This window comes from Ursus maritimus, unplaced genomic scaffold (assembly GCF_017311325.1).
Source record: "Ursus maritimus isolate PB19 unplaced genomic scaffold, ASM1731132v1 scaffold_18, whole genome shotgun sequence".
In the NCBI taxonomy this organism is placed as follows: domain Eukaryota; kingdom Metazoa; phylum Chordata; class Mammalia; order Carnivora; family Ursidae; genus Ursus; species Ursus maritimus.
In genome coordinates this window covers 18,710,739-18,720,746 of record NW_024424230.1, presented here as the reverse complement: position 1 = coordinate 18,720,746, position 10,008 = coordinate 18,710,739, and the positions used below count along the sequence as shown (strand labels likewise).

Here is a 10,008-nt window from a genome sequence, read left to right as displayed (position 1 = left end):
TCAAGTTTTTATTTAAATTCTAGTTAGCTAACATATAGTGTAATATTGGTTTCAGGAGTAGAATTTAGTGATTCATCACTTATGTACTATGCCCAGTGCTCATCACAACAAGTATCCTCCTTAATACTCATCACTCATTTAGACCGTCCTCCACCTGCCTCCCCTCTAGTAACCTTCAATTTGTTCTCTTTAGTTAATAGTCTCTTATGGTTTGACTCCCTCTCTTTGTTTTCTTCCTTCCCCAATGTTCATCTGTTTTGTTTCTTAAATTCCACATATGAATGAAATCATATGGTATTTGTCTTTCTCTGACTTATTTTGCTTAGCATAATATCTCTACGTGTCCACATCATAGAAAATGACAAGATTTCATTCTTTTTTATGGCTGAGTAACATTCCATTGCATACGTATACACATCTTTATCCATTCATCAGCTGATGGATATTTGGGTTCTTTCCATAATTTGGCTGTTGTTGATAATGCTGCTATAAACATTGGGTGCATGTACTGTTTCAAGTCAGTATTTTTATGTCTTTTGGGTAAATACCTGGTAGTGCATTTTCTGGGTCATAGGGTAGTTCTATACTTTTTGAGGAACCTCCTAATGTTCACCAGAGTGGCTGTACCAGTTTGCATTACCACCAGCAGTGCAAGAGAGTTCCCCTTTCTCCACATCCTTCCTGACGTCTGTTGTTTCCTATGTTGTTAATTTTACCCATTCTGACAGGTGTGAGGTGGTATCTCATCGTAGTTTTGATTTGTATTTCCCTGATGATGTGTTTAAAAGGCAATCATTAACTACTCACTGTGTGAGAGACACAAAAGAAAGAGAAGGTACAATCTTTAATGCGAAGAGACACAATTTTTTTGGAGCCCAAAATATACAAAGATAGTTTAAACACAAGTTTCAAAAAAATAAAAATTAATGCATTTCCTAACATGGAATGATGAGAAAACAACTGATATTACCTACCTGTTGCAGATGTCTTTTGAGGTCATACTTCTTTTAATGCCCCAAATCAAATTGGACTGAACTTCCAGCATATTTTATTGAAGGGTGTCTAGCAGCATCGCTGATCCATGTGTTTCTGAGAATCCCCAGGAAATGCTTTCAGTGTTCTGGTTTTTACTGTTTTGTTTTTTTTAATTAATTTATTTACTAACTAATTAATTAATTTTGGCCTGCTGCATTTTCCTTTAGCACAACCCATTGGAATGCGACGATATATTACATCACTATGTAAGCCCAAATCTAGGCTATTCAGGTTTCCAGAGCACTACCCAAGGACTTCAGCAGAACAATAAGTGTTGTATCCACATTGTGGCTTGGCATGGACAGTACCTCCACCATAACACAAAACGGCGAAAGTATGCTTTCAGGTCCAACCTGCAGCCTTTCATTATCTACTGAAAACTTAATGTTTGGAAAAGAATAAATACAAGTCTCCCAACAATGAAAACTAAGTTTTTAGAAAAGAAATTTTTCACAAAGGATTATGATTTCTCGAGATGCAATTCTGCCCACAAAACAAACAAAAACTATCTTTTGCTAAGATAATTCAGAATGACACCGGTTAACCCATGGCACTCACCTCCTCCAACCCAAGGAGCCAGATTTCAGAGCTATAGAAGAAAGATAAAACCTCTCAAGTTTACGCCTGCCTTTCTGGAGTCTGGACAGAATCACTTGGTGACTTCATTGCTTGGGATCCTTATTAGCCAGGAAAAATGAACTTAGAGGAAAGAAGCTGCCCCTGAAACATTCTCGTTAGGCTTCCTTGCCTCACTGCACCAGTCCATCATCATAATTGTCACCGTCGTGATCATCACCATCCTTAACATCATCGTGTTCAGTAGCAGCCGCAGCTCTTCATGACCGTTTATGGGGTGCCTGATACGTGCTGGGCCCTGTGAACGGTTATAGAGGCCGTGGACAACCAAGTGCTTGCAAATGGGGAGCAGAGAGAATGCTTCTCTCCCTCCATATTTGTCTTTGATGGCTAAGAATGAGGTACACTGCTGCCTGTGCAGTTGGAAAAGCAACCACGTGATCTACCTTATCATGTTCCTTCGCCACTACAGGTCATACGGTCTCAGAGCTAGAAAAGACCTTAGCAATGACTGGATCCACTTTATGAATAAAGACACAAAGGTCCAGAGAAGTTTTGACTTGTCTGAAGTCAGAAAACTCAGTCATGAGAGAGCTGGGACTGGACCCCTGGATCTCCTGAGTTCAAGTTGAACAGACTTCCTGGTATACCAGCCTGTTTCTCTTCTCGCATTATATTCCAGGGTACTACAAAGCATCTTAGAATATACCTGATACTAAAGCGATGTTAGTACTGTTGGTAGAAGTAGTAAATAGAAAATATTTCTGAAATGCTTATAGGTGGTCTAATTTTCTGGCATTCCAATTTGCTTTCATGATTTACATTTTGGAGTCGCAAATTGTATTATTAAATTATTGTATATTTAGCTATTAAGTGGTATCTAGTCTCACGATTGAATACAGTAATGATATTTGGTACTGAGAGGGTAGCATGGTCCCTCCAATAGCTTCATGGCAGAGCCCCTATAAACGCAGAGTCTACAAATGTAATTCATAATATAACATGGTAGTATGTGTACCTCCTTCATGATTTTCTTCTCATTATATAACATGGAATTTGAACACTTTTTCTCAGACACTCCCAATTTTGGTATGGGTTCACAGGACTCGAACAGACTAGTTCTAAATCTTTATAAGCACACACAATCTGTAATTCAATAAAGAAATATATAGGTTTTGGAGTCTGAAGATTTGAGCTTATTTCCAAATTATTCAACCTCTCTGACTTGTAGTATCCCCAACACTAGATGGTCATGATGATAGCTTTTTCTAGATTATATCTGGATTGATTACATGTAAAGTGCCCGAGACATATAGGTTCTCATTAGATGGTAGGACTTCTGATATATTATTTTACTTAATCCCTACAGTTCCACTGCGAGGAAACTCAGACTAAGAGAATTTGGGTCATTCACCTAGTGCCTCTCACAGGGCCGGGTCATAAAGGACCTGGGACTGACCTGAGTTTGCCCTCTCAAATCTCATGTAAATGTACTACTTTTTGAAACACCATAATGGCTAGGGGAATGGGGTAGGAAGAGAGGGTAGTGGAAGTCTTAGGCCTTCAACTTTGAAAAGATTCAATACCCCTTCTCCCCCATTCCTTTGTAATTCCAAGATAGATTATGTTGGAAATCTTTGGGTTCATCCAATATGTGTCAGTTTTTCCATATGATTTCATATTTCTGAGCAGACTGTAAGTAATTCATTCCAAGCACAAACCACACACCCTGAGATCAGTACCAAGAGGAATTTAGTTGGTTATTAGGGGACAAGCTAACATCCTGCTAGAATCCCACATCCTCTACCTTCCTGCCTGCTTTCTGGCTGTCAGAATGTTCTTCTTTTGCACAAGGCATCCAAGAGCTGACAGTTTGGCAAGATAATCAATAGACGAGAGAGCAGATGATTATCAGGGGTGTAGAAGGCAAAGGTTATCACTATGTGTTTAACTTCTATTTAACTTTCATGGGACCTGTATGAAAAATAGTGCATATGAAACAATTTGCTGGAAAATACAGAACTAATTAATCTATTACCATATTCTATAATAGGCACCGACTCCCTTTTGTAAAAGCCATGCATCCAATTCTAGCAAGCTGTTTCCCCCCCTACAATGTGAAAAAAAATTTTTTTTCTAGTATGCTGAAAATTAAATTGGCCATGTGTACAAAAAAAAGACAATAAAGGCCTATGGCACTAAAACTCATTAAGATTTTTTTTAGTGGCAGTGCATAAAATATTATAAAATAATGTGAAATCCAAATATTCTTAAATAATCAAAAACTAAATGAGATGGAATAGACTCTTTCAGTACCAGAGTTATGTGTCTTCCAGAAATCCTCTGTTAAAGTTATATTTATAACCAGATTTGCTGGCATAAGTTGATCTAGGATGTAGAGGATCATTTGTAGAACATTCAGTTATAAGAAATATAAAGCTATGGGGGCGCCTGGGTGGCACAGCGGTTAAGCGTCTGCCTTCGGCTCAGGGCGTGATCCCGGCGTTATGGGATCGAGCCCCTCATCAGGCTCCTCCGCTATGAGCCTGCTTCTTCCTCTCCCACTCCCCCTGCTTGTGTTCCCTCTCTCGCTGGCTGTCTCTATCTCTGTCGAATAAGTAAACAAAATCTTAAAAAAAAAAAAAAAGAAATATAAAGCTATGTTAGCTTTCACAAAAAACTTATGGCATTCAGAATATTGTCTTAAACTGTTAACTATCACTAGAGAGCCTTCAAAAGAACATTTTTCTTCTTTGGTGTCTCTAACTCAAGCGATAAAAGCTCTAATGAGCCTCAGCCACAGTTATTTGGCTAGTTAAAATGCTTAGCTTGGTGAATGATTTGGGAGTGGTAATATGATTAGAAGCCAGCATTTTTTTCCTATTAACATTCAAAGTTTAGCATTAAGGTCATCGATCTGATTTATTAAATTCCCTGATGGTAAAACCCAAAGCAAATCTACCTGACATGCAGTATTGGCCTTATTCTTAGGCAGAGTCAATTTTTGCTCCTATAAAATGATTTTGAAGTTAAGATGTTATTCTTGCTAAAATAGAAGTGCCCCTCAAGTCTGTGAGTTTAAAAGTTTATGAGTTTCTAGCTAACATAGTTTGATCAGTTTTTTATTTTGGGGGATGTCTGAGGTCTAAGCGTGGAATGCAGAGAAGAAAGGTCTCTTTAGAGACTAACATGGACATCTGTTGTTCTGCCCATCCAGAATCCACTATTTACTTTCTGGTCACAGCCCCCCAGCCTCTCTTTTGGGGATTTGCCCTCTTCCATTGCCTGGGGTCCTGATGAAAGTGCCCAGCAGAATATCTCACCCTCCTCAGGCCCAGGATGGCTATAGGACACTAGCCAGGATGGGGCGCCTGGTTGGCTTAGTCATTAAGCGTCTGCCTTCGGCTCAGGGCATGATCCCGGCGTTCTGGGATCGAGCCCCACATCAGGCTCCTCTGCTAGGAGCCTGCTTCTTCCTCTCCCACTCCCCCTGCTTGTCTCTCTCTCACTGGCTGTCTCTGTGTCAAATAAATAAATAAAATCTTTAAAAAAAAAAAAAAAAGGACACTAGCCAGGATAATAGGCTGTCTTGGAATTCAAATATTGAGACCATGACGATGATGACGATGATGATGATGATGATGATGATGATGATAATGATAATGATGTTGATGATAATTGTGATAATAAGTGCTGGCATGCTGAAAAGACAGAAGTTCCTGCCATTTTGATTCCTAGAGCTACTCATATCTTTCCAAGGCCTATTTACACACCTTTTGGTTTTAGTTGCTACCCTAAAGGTAGTTGTTGGGAGGGTGTCCTACTCTTCCAAGGATAGGATACCCTTCCAATAAATTGTTTTCACTGAAGGTAGCCACAGTTGCTTCTGCAGCTAGAGAAGGGTAGCAGGACATGCCAACCCAAAATATGCTGCTTTGGTATATTGATTATTTTGACTTGTAGGCACTTGAAATGAATACCAACAAATGCAGTGAGAGGCTTTCTCTGAATTCCCTTTATCTTCTTAAAGACAGATACTCCAAAAGGGACTCAGCTGTCACAGTCCCTTCCCTAGGAGTTTCACCAGCCAGGGAAGTCTGACTCATTGCAGGAGAGGAGACTAGAAGTGGACACAACACCCAGACATACTTCATCACAAACTACCATACCTCCCATCTATTCTTCTAAGGGCCCATCCATCCTCCCTAAAAATTGTTTATGCCTCCCTAAGAGGCCTACATCTCTCCTCTTCTTACCTTATTAAGGTGGTGTTTAAGTCTGAATTCTAAGCCACCTTGAGAGTTACTCTTTTTTCCCTAGGTGTCTCCCATGTGTACATGAGGTACACATATTAATAAACTTTTTCTCTTGTTTATCTTTTGTTACAGGGGCTTCAGCTTAGAACTCAGAAGGGTAGAAGGAAAATTATGCTTCCTCCCCTACACTAGCAACAAAGAATTCTAACCAGTACAGATATTCCTAAGGAGATGTAGAAAGTGAGGGTCCCTGGGAGCCTTGGAATAAGCTCTATCCAGAAAGGGGCACGGGCACATAACGAAGAGGCCAACGACAGACAAATACAGCCTTCGGCCTTGCACAAACTAGTCTACTTTTGATCAAGGTAAAGTGGCCCCGAAAACTTAGACTTCTGCTTTTCACAGAGTTCAGTGCCCTCTATAAATTTATCTTTTCGTTAGAAAAGTCTAAGACCATTTGCAAAGTCTACCAGGGAAAATACATGCTTTCTCAGGGTCCTTGAAAGCCCCAGATAAAATGAGGCTCAGCCTTTGTTCAGAATTTCCCAACTCTGAAAGTCTAGCGGCAAGAAGGGGACGGGACAAAAGACTTCATATTCCCACATCCCAGGCTCTCCCAATGTCATCAGATTTGTACCTTCGCTCTCCTGTGGCCAGGAAAATGAGCCAGCTAAACCCTTGTGAATGTGGATCAGTAACTCCTGGACTGCAGATTTCACATCCCAGTAAACTTTTAAGAAAACATCAGACTGACTTAGGGTTGCTACTTTTTTGTTTTACCAAATGAGGATGTTAAAGTAGAAAAAAAATGACCAAATATTATTACCACTGATACTTAAAAGAAAGGTAAATTTAAAGACCAAAACGCAGTGCATAAATTTACATACATACAAAAGCAATTAGGTGAGTTTTAGGAAAATCCCAGTTTATATTGTCCTTATTTTCATCTCTTTGCTGTGTGAAAAGTAGGCCCTGGTCCACAAAATGGCAAATAGTGATAGGCTTCTGAGGAGCTCTTGGAGGAAGGGGTTAGACCTCTTGTGGAGAGTTGGAGGATACACTCAGGTCTGGGGTTCTGCTTTCCAGGCTCACCTTTCTGGAGGCTGACCACAAATACACTCACTGGGACAAAGGCTGAGCCCAGTTCTGTTCCTGTACACATGTAAACACACTGAGCTGATGAGGGCCTGAAGGGGGGGGGTGTTATGTTGTTAACAGAAATCCGATACCCAAGGGCAAAACCAAGAGCATGTTGCAATACCCTGTGGCCCAGCTGGAGAGCCCCTGGGAACCTCTCTCACAGTCCCCTCCCTTTCCCAGCCTCCTCCCAGACTCTGGTCTCATTTCTTTTTTATGCCTGAATCCACCTCTCTGCTCAATGTTGCCACTAAGGTGTCAACTCCCTGACTCTATCCTCAGGAACCATGGTCCTACCTACCCCTTGCAGACATCTAGCCACCCTTGACTTCAATCTAAGTTCCAGGAACCTCTGCCCAAGTACAGTATCCCCAGGCCTGTCTTTTTCCTGGAGGGATTTGATACAACCAATTTGATCCCTTTTGGGAGTGACAGATAATGAGCTCAATATGACCATGTTATCACTAGGCACTACCATGCACTCGTGTGCACTAATGTAGATCAGCAAACCTAGAAGTACCGCACAAGGTCCCTGAATTCTTTTCTTCAGGGGGTCAGAAGGGAGAAAAACTGCTAGACAGTAGGAAGTCAGACAAGTAAGAGAACAGGACACACCAGCAGCTTTGCATGCAAGAGTAATGGCGGACTCATGCTGGTTGCACACTGCTGTAGGTCAGCCCAAGGAATCATGTACGAGTAGAAGAGAAGGGTCAACGGCAGCAGAAACCAGTATATATATATTACTGAAAACCAATCCTCTTATCATCATTTGTTCAGGTTCATGGGTTGCCAATGTTAAATGTTCATGTTAAAGTAATTAGAATTAAATAGTCCATATTATCTTAAACATGTGCTATGATCTGTATCAGTCATCTTAAAGTAAATTATTTTGCAGTAATAAATTATCCCCAAATCTTTGTGGCTGACAACAACAGCAGTTTAATTCTTGCTCATGGTCCGTGTTTATCACAGGTTGGCGTGGCTCTGCTCCACAGGTCCTCACTCCAGCGCTCAGACTCATGGAGCAGCCCCTACCTGGGATATTACTGGCCTCATGGCAGAGGGAAAGAAACATGGCAGAATCATATGAGGGCCCTTAAAGCTCATGCTGAGAATTGAGGTGAGACATTTTCACTAACATTTCACCGGCCAGGTCGCATGGCGAAACTTAACGTCAGTGGAGGAGGGAAGCAGAAACCTCCCTCAGGAAGGGTCAGTGAATGTTTTAGGTAACAATACAATATCCCCCATGAGTGCTCTATTTTATCTTTCTCATTAGATATCTCCTAAGAAGTACAAGTGCCAACAGTCTTTAAAAATCCTGTTTCTCAAATTAAAAATAGCACAATATCAAGACCACAGTCTTCAGAACTCCTTAAAATTTCGGATCTTTCCCAATTAAAATGCCAATCCTTCAGTGCTCCTGTGTTCTGCAGGGGAGCCTGCTTGCAAAATGGCAGACATGCTCACATGTCTGTCAGTGTTTAGAGTGGATAATGCAAGCACAGCATTTCACAACAACCCTGGTGGCTGAGTTGCAAAATTATTTATGGCTTTACCATTTATGACATGCTGCTCAGTTTCCCATGAGTTGCTAGGAAAGATTCCTGATACCTACTATGAGCCATTGAAACCTATGAGACTTCATTTATTATGGCATAATATACACATTACCTCACTTGTGTTGGACCATATGGAGAGCTCTCTGTTGAATTTGGCATAGTTAGTGGGGTGAAATGGGAATGGATTCTGTTCCTTGTCCTCTTCAATTATGCTGTATGTTGGATCAGGCAGCCAACTTCAACAGATCATCTGGGCATAGCAATCAGTCCTCAGGACAACATCACTGCCATCACCTATGCCAATGAAGAATAATAAATGTGATATTGAAGAGTGTCTGAGTGGCAGGGAACAGCAAAATCTCTAGAGTGGATCAATAGGACTCCTTGCTGACATCGAGCTCCTGTTTGGAAGTTGAGGGCGAAGCAGGGCACCCATTTGTCACTCATTGTAGGGTGGCATTTGGAAGGAGAGGCAAGAAGCTCAAAAGAACCTGAAAAGCACAGCCAGTTCTAAGGGCAAATGAGCAACTAGCAGCAACTCCTTAAATGGAGAAAGGTGCCCTGGGGGGGGCGGGTACGCCACAGTCCGTGATCCACCAGGCCAATTTGCCTCTTGCTTAAAAGGGGGACAAATGAACACTTGGACTCTGTGGACACTGAGATATGGAATGTTAATCCCCATAATGTAGATATAAGAGGGACATGGCCAATATATGGTTATTTCCATGTATCTTTTGTCATTCTGGGGCCAATTTATACAATACGAGGTAAAGACTTGGTGTGTTCTCTTGAACGCGTGATTGGAAATCCCTTGATGGGAGGCTTTTCCTACTTGGAGGGTAGGATGATAGTGGGGAACACTGGCCTAGTAGGAAGTCTCAGGCATTTTTCTAATCCTTATCATAAATTCACCTCAGATAAACCACCCCATTAAAATTGGTGTGAAAATTCACATGATAGCCTACAAAAATCATCCTAATAGTTTTCTCCTTTCATAATTACAATTTTAAGAATTGTTCTACAATTTCCTTGTTTACGTTGCCAGTCCATCTGTCTATGATGTTTGTGAATCTTTCTCTGTTTCTCCCTCACTCTGTCACACACACAAACACGCACTCACACACCGACACACAGACACAGTGACCTAAAAATCAAAGTAAAGCTCAGCAAAGAGTAAGAGTTAGCAGCAAGTACTGTAAGAGACCTGCTGGATAAGCTCAAGCCATCCTCATATTTCTTTTTTTTTTTTTTTTACTTCCCTCTTCGATGTTTCTCATCTGTATCAAAATGGAACATTAATAATTGAAGAGTTCCCGTTGCAAGATATTATCACTAATAATGACCTGTGGGTAAAACAGACCCTTCTCTTCCAAAGGACAAGCTCTAACTTTGCTTATGGGTGACTATTGGAAATAAAATCAAAAGATCGGTGCCCACTCCCC

The 10,008-nt window shown here is 41.0% G+C and overlaps 1 long non-coding RNA gene across 1 annotated transcript in view; it reads left to right on the top strand.

Annotated features, from left to right (window-relative positions):
• Positions 1-7,983: 7,983 nt before the first annotated feature.
• LOC103664538 overlaps positions 7,984-10,008 on the top strand; it is an 83,383-nt gene continuing 81,358 nt past the window's right edge. Inside the window, exon 1 of the long non-coding RNA XR_569064.1 lies at positions 7,984-8,124. This is a non-coding gene — a long non-coding RNA (uncharacterized LOC103664538). The remainder of the gene's footprint in view (positions 8,125-10,008) is intronic.